At 52.2% G+C, this 12,361-nt stretch overlaps 1 protein-coding gene across 3 annotated transcripts in view; it reads right to left on the bottom strand.

Annotated features, from left to right (window-relative positions):
• Window positions 1-3,615: 3,615 nt before the first annotated feature.
• The window catches only part of LOC144766580 (cell adhesion molecule CEACAM8-like), a 160,573-nt gene continuing 151,827 nt past the window's right edge, over window positions 3,616-12,361 (bottom strand). For all 3 annotated transcript variants that reach the window (XR_013597848.1, XR_013597847.1, XM_078650377.1), the window contains exon 7: window positions 3,616-4,065. The gene's annotated coding sequence lies outside the window, so the exon portion shown is untranslated. The remainder of the gene's footprint in view (window positions 4,066-12,361) is intronic.

Raw genomic sequence — 12,361 nt, forward strand, 5'->3', positions numbered from 1 at the left:
GCCAGATTGGACAGGGATCTGTCGTGTACCTGGGACACTTGGTGGGCGGAGGTAAGGTGCAACCCCTCCAGGCCAAAATTGAGACCATCATGGCCTGGGAGCCCCCCAAAACTCAGACTGAGGTCCGAGCTTTCCTCGGCCTCACTGGCTATTACCGCAGATTCGTCAAGGGGTATGGTACCATCGTGGCCCCCTTGACCGAGTTGACGTCCAAAAAGCAGCCACGCAAGGTCATCTGGACGGCTGCTTGCCAGGAGGCATTTGAAACACTGAAGTACGCGATGTGCACCGCTCCGGTGCTTGCCACTCCGGACTTCCAAAAAGAATTCATCGTGCAGACAGATGCCTCAGAGCATGGCGTAGGCGCCGTACTGTTGCAACTCAACGATGATGGCCAAGACCAACCTGTGGCCTTCATCTCCAGAAGACTCCTCCCTCGGGAACAGCGATGGAGTACCACCGAGCGAGAAGCCTTCGCTGTGGTCTGGGCTTTGAAGAAGTTGAGGCCATACCTCTTTGGCTCTCACTTCCTAGTTCAAACCGACCACCGACCCCTTCGCTGGCTCATGCAAATGAGAGGCGAAAATCCCAAGTTGCTAAGTTGGTCCATTTCCCTACAGGGGATGACTTTAGGATGGAACATCGGCCCGGAGCTGACCACGCCAATGCTGACGGTCTCTCCCGGTTTTTCCGCCTTAGCGACGAGAACTCCCTAGAGGTTGGGTAGTTCTCCCCTCTTTCGGCTGGGGGGGACGCATGTTAGACCTGTCAGCCCTAGGGTGGTCTTTCCCTGTGTTTTTTTTGCCCTTGCCTCCTTTTCTCCACCTTCTTTTTGTTGGCCCTTAGGTCTTCGGGCACCTTTTCATGGCTAATCCATGTTAGGGTGCAGGTGCTCTCTACTTCAAACATGGCTGCCACTGGCCCCTGCTACTGCAGCGTGGTCTTTTTAGTGTAGCACCCTGGCTGCCAGGAGCAGGCTGGATCCCCATACAATGTTGCAATGCCAGCCACCCCTCCCCTGTCCATAGGTAGAGTGGGGAAGCTCCTGGAACCTTCCAGAAGAAAGGCGGACCTGGTTTTTGCCGCCTTAGAGAGTGGTCACCTGACCTGGGCATACTTAAGCAAGGGAGGGAACTTTTTCTAGTCAGTTGGGGCATCACTGACCTGGGAAACCCACGCAGGAGTTCTAGGCGGGAGGGCCTAGTTAGGAACCTATGCTACTGGGAGTCACAGGATTTAGGTGCTGCCTCTTAAGCTCGGTGAGGTGTCCTAGACAAGCCCCCTGATCTGGCTGAGTGGTAGGGAAACCCAGGGTCCATCTGCAGTGACTTCAGGCCTTCAACTCAACCCCCCCCCCTTCAACTTCAAGAAACCAACATCCAAGGTCGCAGAACCATCCAAGCGCCAAGAAGTCTACCTTTCTGTGACCGGAGACTGCTGGGGGATCGACCAGGTACTGGACTGTGTTGCCCTGCGCACCCCCTGCCTGCAGTGGGCCCACCTTGCCCCACTTGTCTCCCCCTTGACTGAACTGCTTTGCTACCCATCCTTGCCAAGTTGTGGGGAAAGCGCTATATCCAATTCCCCTGCCAGCACTGCCTGCCCTGAGCTAACTGTGCTCCCGTGGTTCAAGCGCTGTGATCCTGAGGCGCTTTTCACCTTAGAACTCCTCCTGCCTGCAATTGCCCCCAAGCACTCTCCTGAGCTGACTGATTTACCCCCCCCCCCACGAGTGAGCGCTGCGGTGCCTGGACACCGTCACCACTAGGCGCTATTGACCCCCACTTACCGCCACAGCCCGGAGCTGCTGTGCTGTCCGAGGCACACGACGAGGCCTGGCGACCATCGCGGCGTTCGCGTCACCACGAGGCCTGGCGACCATCGCGGCGTTCGCGTCACCCACGCGACGCCCCTGAAGTGCGGCTGCCCTGTCGGCGAGTGGCGACCCGCGCCAGCTTCAATTACCCCTCTCGGCGGCCCCCGTATGTGAGGAGAGGGCCGCCGTTCTCCACACGCTGGGCCGAAGCCGAGCTGTTCCCCTGTCACGTGACCGGGGAGCTCCTCCGCCCCGCCCCCGGGCGCCACGCTGCCATTGGTCCAGGCAGGCGCGCCCTCGAGGCGGGCTACGCGGTTGGTTGGAGCCGCCCCGGCCACGATCTGCACCGGCCCCGGCATCGGAGCCTTGCCGGTGGGCCCCGAGACGGCCCGTAGACCACGCGGAGGAGGCCGTGGAGCCTAAGTGCCCCCTCCTTTCAACTCCACATATCGGCTTTGCCCCGGCCCTGGTTCCCGGAAGCCCCCCCTGCACCGCGCCGGGCCGAGTGAGGCCCCGGGAGGGTCGCGGACCCCTCCCCCACGCAAAGCCTTCGCAAGGGCCCTGGAGGGCCGAAGAGCATAAGGTAACCCCCGGGGAGGAGGGCGGTAGGCCGGGGAAGGCCCGAGGTCGCCCCTCCCCCGGGTTGAGCTGTGACTGGGCCCCGTTGGCCCCCCCCCCCCAATGTGCCTCGAGTAGCTGAGAGGCTGGAGAACAGACACTTCCCCCCTCATATTGAACTGCCATATTGCCAGTGTCCGGCCTGTAGTGCTCATGTTTAGACCATATTTACAAGCCTGCTCTTGGAATGGTGATCCTTTTCACGGTATTGAATTTCTTGCAGGGGCGGGCTTCTACAGTTCCTGATGGGGCCGAACTGTGATACTTATTGATTCTTTCCAATGTTATTCTGATGATCTGATTTTGTCGCAAGACTGTTGGTATTTACAAGAGGAAATGTTTATGATTGCTTCCTACAGGTTAACCCATGGTTTATGAAACTACCTCTCAGCCTGCTGATGAGTATAACGCGGAGGCTGTGTTACTTCAAGTTTTCTGCTGTGCTGAAATGAAATGTTACCCTTTTACAGGAAATTCATTTTGAAAGGCGTTCATGAAATGTTCTAATGAGGTACTTTAATGCAATGCTGATGATTTGCTAATGCCTTATCTGCTCTGATCTAAAATCTATATAAAAGATCTTGATTTACAAACACAACTACTGGTGTGATCTCCATTATTGCGTCCCACTTCGAGTCTCATTGGATGCGTGTGTTGAGTAGCTGCTTTACACATAAGCCCCTGGCCGCCTTCCTGCTCGAGCCAAGCGACCCCCCGGAGAACTGGTGGTCCCAGTTCTTACAGGCACGTGCAATGTTATAATCATTTTTGATGTGTGATGTCCCAAACCTGAATAGAAATATAAGGGCGCTTTTTGCAGACACGCCAAGCGTAAACCAAGTTGCCCTATTATCAAGTCTGTACTATTTAAGGGCCGGATAATGTTCTCATTTTAAAACTTAATGTTTCCACTTAGGCCTGTTGTGATTCACAAAAAGAACAAGTGATTTACTAAAGTATTGCACCAACATTTGAAATGTGAGTGGTCCTTATGACCTCATTGTACTAGTTGGTCCCCCATCCACCTTTAGAAATCTCAGGCCTGCTAGGGCATCTTCTTGAAACACTCAATAAAACTTGCCAAGTGCTTTAGCACCACATGCCCTCTTTGCTGTCTCTTTGTGTTTGTCTGTGACATCTGTGGGTTTTCTTGAATTAGGGACACACAAGTAGGCTTTCAAGGAAAAACTATGTTTTTATAGACCTGTACAAATTAGACTTTCAGCATAGTGACTTTCATTTTTAAAGATCCAAGTGGAAAAAAATCATAGATAAGTTCATCAGCCAGTCCTGGCTCTTTAGCCAGCAGCCCTTTGCATTCTGGTACTTGTAGCTTTATGTATTCTGCTATAGGCATGGACTTTGAAATCCAGGCATGCAAAGTACAGTGGGTCGAAAATCCATAACTATATGAAGGGCCTGCCTTTGACATGTGGCAAGTTGGCAGCTAGGAGCGTAATGGCTCTAGGCATGAGTCTGGGTCCAGGATGACAGATGCCAACAACGTAGGGCCAGTATGAATACTTCTGGATTGCATGTCGAGGAGCAAAATCAGCAGACAGTTGTAAGTTCTGTACACATCACTGGTGAGTCCTCGTCTGCAGTACTGGGCCCAGTCATTCAGGTCACATCTAAAAAAACAATGCAAAATTATTAACGGTCAGTTCCCCTAGAAAGTGATCAGACAGATCCCAAACACACACAGGGCAATGTCTATAAACATGTCTTAGAGCAGGAAAACAGGAAAATACTTCTTTTTGGTTGGCAGAATCACTCATTTTCTTTAGACCAAGTGTTTTGCTATCACTCTTTCTCATGGCACTAGTCTTCCTGTATATGTATGCTTATGTATGTAAGTGGAATTTCTTTAGAAATAACCCAGCCACAAGGCAGTGGAGCACTGTACAGAATCAAAGACAAGCTCAAAGTCAACGAGTGGTGATAGAGTTAGCCGGTTTCTGGACTATTAATGCTTTGGGAAGTAGTGTTCTTTAAAGTGGTGTTTCTTCAATATGTAAAATTTCCCCCTGCAGGGGTTTCACCTTTCGTACAAAAAATGAACATAGTATATGCACTATTTTTCTGAGATTTTTAAGTCTCGGGACTGCCATTACCTGCCTATTTGGTACTCACTCCCCTATATATTTTGAAAGCCAAGCCCTGGCAGTGAAGAGCCCAAAACCTTCTTGCCAGAGAAGCGGAGGGATTTTGGAGTCATCAGGCACCGTTTAATGGGCGTGCGGTCTCACACAACGGGCGATTTGTATAGGGTCATTGGAAAGTCCAATAAGTTGTCCATGTGCCCTCCAGAAATATAGTGTCTCCTGCGCCCCTGCAAAGCAGGGGGCCTTGCACCATGGCGCAAGGGTGTCTGTGTTGGTGCTAGGGAGCACACAGTGCCCCAGCACAGGGAGAGAGCAGGAATGTGCCATATCTTAGTCAATATATATTCACATTCCAGCCCCTTCCATGTGACACAGCACAGCAAGTTGTCTTACTGCGTTGCTCTTCGTCAAATCACCGTAATTCTGGACCAGGGTATCTAGTAAAAGCATGCAAAAAATGTGCAATTTTTATCCGTGTAATAACATAACATTTAAGAAAAATTAGACTAAATTCCATGAAAGACAAAACATTAGAGTGCCCGCGAATGACTGTGAAAAGACAGTAGCCTGAGACGAGTCTTCAGCTTTGTTATGCCCTATTCAGATATAACAACCTCTGTCGTCTCCGAGGCAGAGCCCTGGGACGAGAGTGGAAGCTGGTGGTTTGACAGAAGAAAGGCGAGGGGCTGGGTGGAGTTTCAATACTTCCCAAGCAGTGAGGAGCCCACTGAAGTGTTGCATTCACTTCTATAACACTGACATGGCTGGGGCCAGAGATAGCACCAACACCCACAGGTGAGGTCCTCCTGTACCCCAGAGCCAGGGAGGTGTCACAGTGCGAAGAAAGACCCTTCCCAGCAGGGGCAGGCTCACTGGACTCCGTCACTCTGAGGCCACCGCTGGTGTAGACCGAACCCCCCCACAGGTGAGGTCAACCTGTACCCCAGAGCCAGGGAGGTGCAACAAAGTGATGAAAGCCCTGCCAGGCTCAGGTTAGGCCAGGCCCGGTGGACTCAGTCACTCTGACGCCACCACAGGTCACAGCCACAGAGGCTGCGGAGGTTTATCTCATTAAAGGATCTAACATTAATAATTAAGTAATGGGAGAGCAAGTTAATTTACTTCTCCCCCAGATCATTAACCAATCTTTAGATGAGGAAACAGAAGGAGTCCAGTCTGCTCTGCAGACGTCAGCCCTTCACCGTCTCTGTGAGGTTCTAGGAGTGTTGTGGCTGAGAGTCCATCACCCACTCAGACATGAGGCCTCTGTGGAGGGCTGAGTCAATCCAGGGATTCTTGTTTCACTTCTATTGTGTGACTTATGAAGTGTTAACATCTGGCCCCCTCCAACAACTGCTGGTTGGCTTCGAGCTCATATTGACACTAGGTGATTCCTTGTTCTCTACCCCTCTGGGCGAGCTTGGGTGGGTAAAGGCTGAAACCCACAGGAATAGGGTACGAGACAGGGTCATTTTATTAGTAGTGTGTTTCCGCTGGCCTCAGGCCTTCTCACACCTGCTCCAACATCACCTTTGGCCAGCCCTCATGTACATCAAAGAACAAAACCTGCTACCGTCTACGCCATAACTCTCTCCACCTCTATACACATCATAGTACGGTCACATCTACATTAAAGATCACTCACTGCTACATATACACACCAGACCTCACTCCCATCCAAACCTATCTCACTCCAAGCTATGTATGTACCTCATACCTCACTCTCGTCCAGGTTCTATCTCGCTCCCAGCTGCTTTTTGAGTCATTACTCGCTCCCTGGTCTGATCCACGTCACAGCTCGCTCTCAAGTCTGATCTATGTCACTGCTTGGTCCCAGGGCTGATCTATGTCACCACTCGCTCCCAGGTCTGATCTATGTCACTGCTTGGTCCCAGGTCTGATCTATATCACTGCTCACTCCCAGGGCTTATCTATGTCACCAAGTGCTCCCAGGTCTGATCTATGTCACTGCTCGCTCCCAGGGCTTATCTATGTCACCAAGTGCTCCCAGGTCTGATCTATGTCACCGCTCGCTCCCCGGACTGATCTATGTCACTGCTCGCTCCCAGGGCTTATCTATGTCACCAAGTGCTCCCAGGTCTGATCTATGTCACTGCTCGCTCCCAGGGCTTATCTATGTCACCAAGTGCTCCCAGGTCTGATCTATGTCACTGCTCGCTCCCAGGGCTTATCTATGTCACCAAGTGCTCCCAGGTCTGATCTATGTCACCGCTCGCTCCCCGGACTGATCTATGTCACTGCTCGCTCCCAGGGCTTATCTATGTCACCAAGTGCTCCCAGGTCTGATCTATGTCACTGCTCGCTCCCAGGGCTTATCTATGTCACCAAGTGCTCCCAGGTCTGATCTATGTCACCGCTCGCTCCAAGGTCTGATCTATATCACTGCTCACTCCCAGGGCTTATCTATGTCACCAAGTGCTCCCAGGTCTGATCTATGTCACTGCTCGCTCCCAGGGCTTATCTATGTCACCAAGTGCTCCCAGGTCTGATCTATGTCACCGCTCGCTCCCCGGACTGATCTATGTCACTGCTCGCTCCCAGGGCTTATCTATGTCACCAAGTGCTCCCAGGTCTGATCTATGTCACTGCTCGCTCCCAGGGCTTATCTATGTCACCAAGTGCTCCCAGGTCTGATCTATGCCACTGCTCGCTCCCAGGGCTTATCTATGTCACCAAGTGCTCCCAGGTCTGATCTATGTCACCGCTCGCTCCCCGGACTGATCTATGTCACTGCTCGCTCCCAGGGCTTATCTATGTCACCAAGTGCTCCCAGGTCTGATCTAAGTCACTGCTCGCTCCCAGGGCTTATCTATGTCACCAAGTGCTCCCAGGTCTGATCTATGTCACCGCTCGCTCCAAGGTCTGCTCTATGTCACCGCTCGCTCCAAGGTCTGATCTATGTCACGCCTCGCTCCCAGGTGTGATCTATTTCACCGCTCACTCCAAGGTCTGATCTATGTCACCGCTCGCTCCAAGGTCTGCTCTATGTCACCCCTGCTCCCAGGTCTGCTCTATGTCACCGCTCGCTCCAAGGTCTGCTCTATGTCACGACTCGCTCCAAGGTCTGCTCTATGTCACCGCTCGCTCCAAGGTCTGCTCTATGTCACGACTCGCTCCAAGGTCTGCTCTATGTCACCGCTTGCTCCAAGGTCTGCTCTATGTCACGACTCGCTCCAAGGTCTGATCTATGTCACTGCTCGCTCCCAGGTCTTATCTATGTCATCGCTCACTCCAAGGTCTGATCTATGTCACCGCTCGCTCCCAGGCCTGATCTATTTCACAGGTCGCTCACAGGTCTGATCTATTTCACTGCTCGCTCCCTGGTCTGATCTATGTCACAGCTCGCTCCCAGGTCTGTTCTATTTCACTCCTCGCTCCCTGGTCTGATCGATGTCACTGCTCACTCCCAGGTCTGATCTACGTCGCCGATTGCTCCCAGGTGTGATCTATGTCACCTCTCGTTCCCAGGGCTGATCTATGTCACTGCTCGCTCCCAGGTCTGATCTATGTCACCGCTCACTCCCAAGTCTGATCTATGTCACCCCTCACTCCCAAGTCTGATCTATGTCACCGCTCGCTCCCAGGTCTGATCTGTGTCACCGCTCGCTCCCAGGTCTGATCTATGTCACAGCTTGCTCCCAGGTCTGATCTATGTCACCTCTCGCTCCCAGGTCTGATCTATGTCACCGCTTGCTTCAAGGTCTGATCTATGTCACCGCTTGCTCCCAGGTCTGATCTGTGTCGCCCCTCGCTCTCAGGTCTTATCTATGTCACCAAGCGCTCCCAGGTCTGTTCTATAGCACTCCTCACTCCCAGGTCTGATTTACTTCACCTCTCGCTCTCAGGACTTTTCTATGACACCGCTCGCTCCCAGGTCTGATCTATGTCACAACCTGCTCCCTGATCTAATCTATGTCTCCTCTCTCTCCCAGGTGTGATCCTTGTCAGCGCTTGCTGCCAAGTCTGATCTATGTCACTGCTCGCTCCCAGGTCTGATCTATGTCACCGCTCGCTGTCAGGACTGATCTATATCACTGCTCACTCCCAGGTCTGATCTATGTCACTGCTCGCTCCGGGGTCTGATCTATGTCACTGCTTGGTCCCAGGTCTGATCTATATCACTGCTCACTCCCAGGGCTTATCTATGTCACCAAGTGCTCCCAGGTCTGATCTATGTCACTGCTCGCTCCCAGGGCTTATCTATGTCACCAAGTGCTCCCAGGTCTGATCTATGTCACCGCTCGCTCCCCGGACTGATCTATGTCACTGCTCGCTCCCAGGGCTTATCTATGTCACCAAGTGCTCCCAGGTCTGATCTATGTCACTGCTCGCTCCCAGGGCTTATCTATGTCACCAAGTGCTCCCAGGTCTGATCTATGTCACTGCTCGCTCCCAGGGCTTATCTATGTCACCAAGTGCTCCCAGGTCTGATCTATGTCACCGCTCGCTCCCCGGACTGATCTATGTCACTGCTCGCTCCCAGGGCTTATCTATGTCACCAAGTGCTCCCAGGTCTGATCTATGTCACTGCTCGCTCCCAGGGCTTATCTATGTCACCAAGTGCTCCCAGGTCTGATCTATGTCACCGCTCGCTCCAAGGTCTGATCTATATCACTGCTCACTCCCAGGGCTTATCTATGTCACCAAGTGCTCCCAGGTCTGATCTATGTCACTGCTCGCTCCCAGGGCTTATCTATGTCACCAAGTGCTCCCAGGTCTGATCTATGTCACCGCTCGCTCCCCGGACTGATCTATGTCACTGCTCGCTCCCAGGGCTTATCTATGTCACCAAGTGCTCCCAGGTCTGATCTATGTCACTGCTCGCTCCCAGGGCTTATCTATGTCACCAAGTGCTCCCAGGTCTGATCTATGTCACTGCTCGCTCCCAGGGCTTATCTATGTCACCAAGTGCTCCCAGGTCTGATCTATGTCACCGCTCGCTCCCCAGACTGATCTATGTCACTGCTCGCTCCCAGGGCTTATCTATGTCACCAAGTGCTCCCAGGTCTGATCTAAGTCACTGCTCGCTCCCAGGGCTTATCTATGTCACCAAGTGCTCCCAGGTCTGATCTATGTCACCGCTCGCTCCAAGGTCTGCTCTATGTCACCGCTCGCTCCAAGGTCTGATCTATGTCACGCCTCGCTCCCAGGTGTGATCTATTTCACCGCTCACTCCAAGGTCTGATCTATGTCACCGCTCGCTCCAAGGTCTGCTCTATGTCACCCCTGCTCCCAGGTCTGCTCTATGTCACCGCTCGCTCCAAGGTCTGCTCTATGTCACGACTCGCTCCAAGGTCTGCTCTATGTCACCGCTCGCTCCAAGGTCTGCTCTATGTCACGACTCGCTCCAAGGTCTGCTCTATGTCACCGCTTGCTCCAAGGTCTGCTCTATGTCACGACTCGCTCCAAGGTCTGATCTATGTCACTGCTCGCTCCCAGGTCTTATCTATGTCATCGCTCACTCCAAGGTCTGATCTATGTCACCGCTCGCTCCCAGGCCTGATCTATTTCACAGGTCGCTCACAGGTCTGATCTATTTCACTGCTCGCTCCCTGGTCTGATCTATGTCACAGCTCGCTCCCAGGTCTGTTCTATTTCACTCCTCGCTCCCTGGTCTGATCGATGTCACTGCTCACTCCCAGGTCTGATCTACGTCGCCGATTGCTCCCAGGTGTGATCTATGTCACCTCTCGTTCCCAGGGCTGATCTATGTCACTGCTCGCTCCCAGGTCTGATCTATGTCACCGCTCACTCCCAAGTCTGATCTATGTCACCCCTCACTCCCAAGTCTGATCTATGTCACCGCTCGCTCCCAGGTCTGATCTGTGTCACCGCTCGCTCCCAGGTCTGATCTATGTCACAGCTTGCTCCCAGGTCTGATCTATGTCACCTCTCGCTCCCAGGTCTGATCTATGTCACCGCTTGCTTCAAGGTCTGATCTATGTCACCGCTTGCTCCCAGGTCTGATCTGTGTCGCCCCTCGCTCTCAGGTCTTATCTATGTCACCAAGCGCTCCCAGGTCTGTTCTATAGCACTCCTCACTCCCAGGTCTGATTTACTTCACCTCTCGCTCTCAGGACTTTTCTATGACACCGCTCGCTCCCAGGTCTGATCTATGTCACAACCTGCTCCCTGATCTAATCTATGTCTCCTCTCTCTCCCAGGTGTGATCCTTGTCAGCGCTTGCTGCCAAGTCTGATCTATGTCACTGCTCGCTCCCAGGTCTGATCTATGTCACCGCTCGCTGTCAGGACTGATCTATATCACTGCTCACTCCCAGGTCTGATCTATGTCACTGCTCGCTCCGGGGTCTGATCTATGTCATTGCTCGCTCCGGGGTCTGATCTATGTCACTGCTCACTCCCAGGTTTTATCTATGTCACCGCTCGCTACTAGGTCTGATCTATGTCATCGATCTCTCCCTGGTCTGATCTATTTCACCGCTCGCTCCCAGGACTGATCTATGTCACCTCTCACTCCCTGGTCTGATCTATGTCACTGCTTGCTCCCAGGTCTGATCTATGTCACCACTCGCTCTCAGGACTGATCTATGTCACCGCTCGCTCCCAGGTCTGATCTATGTCACTGCTCACTCCCTGGTCTGATCTATGTCATCGATCTCTCCCAGGTTTGATCTATTTTACCGCTCGCTCCCAGGACTGATCTATGTCACCGCTCACTCCCTGGTCTGATCTATGTCACTGCTCGCTCCCAGGTCTGATCTATGTCACCACTCGCTCTCAGGACTGATCTATGTCACCGCTCGTTCCCAGGTCTGATCTATGTCACCGCTCGCTCTCAGGACTGATCTATGTCACCGCTCGCTCCCAGGTCTGATCTATGTCACCTCTCACTCCCAGGCCTGAATATGACACATTCTCTCTGCAGTGCAGTTATAGTTTATTCCTACTTCTCTTCCTTCTTGGTTCTATGCAGGTTTTCTGCCCATTGTTAAAGAGTGGCACGAGGAAGGGAAGAAAGTCTGACCTTGGGTGAGTGTGAACAGTGCCCCAATCCCTCTAACTCAGTACCCAAAATCAAGAGGTTGTCACTGTTGTTAAATGAATGCACAAAGTTCTTAGATTGGTTTTGGAGCCTGAATCTAGAAACCAGTGAATGAATCTTTCAAGAAGGAGTAGAAAATAGTGGAGCTCAAGGAGAGGTCAGGAGTCGCATATTGCACAGCGGAGCCTCAAAGGGCTAATGGTCCACACAGCAGTACACACCTAAGGACTTATTTACAAGCCCCTTGGCTGCTGGTATGTCACATTTTCCCATTTAAAGAGTGACACACCAGCAGTGTAAGGGGCTTGTAAATAGGCCCCCTAGACCCTTTCAACAGCTCTACCCCACAAGTCTTGGGTAACACACTTCTGTGTCTGAATTACAAATGACCAGTTGTGAGACAATGCAATATGCAGCGACAGGCAGCAGGTTTGATATATATATTGCTGTCCTGTGGTAGTCATACACCCCCTTCACCCTTCCATAATCCTTGCTGGGGGCTTTCCACTACCTTACATTCAATGACATTGTCACTTTTGTGCACTACAATTCCCTCAAGTGGAACCACTTCACATTCACAATTTCATGACCATTCAGCAGCAGTGCAAGACCTGATGCCCCACAGATTTTCCTAGCAATATTTGATACATTTTGCAGAATTAACAGGACGCACTATCACAGCCTTGATGGATGTCTAGACCTACCTCTAGTCTTGTCCACCTCTTGGGTAGCCTGTAAGCTAACGTTGCTCCTAGGGAACTGCAGGGTACAGCATCCTGCACAGCTGCAGCGCAAC

Source organism: Lissotriton helveticus, chromosome 7 (genome assembly GCF_964261635.1).
Source record: "Lissotriton helveticus chromosome 7, aLisHel1.1, whole genome shotgun sequence".
Lineage (NCBI taxonomy): Eukaryota > Metazoa > Chordata > Amphibia > Caudata > Salamandridae > Lissotriton > Lissotriton helveticus.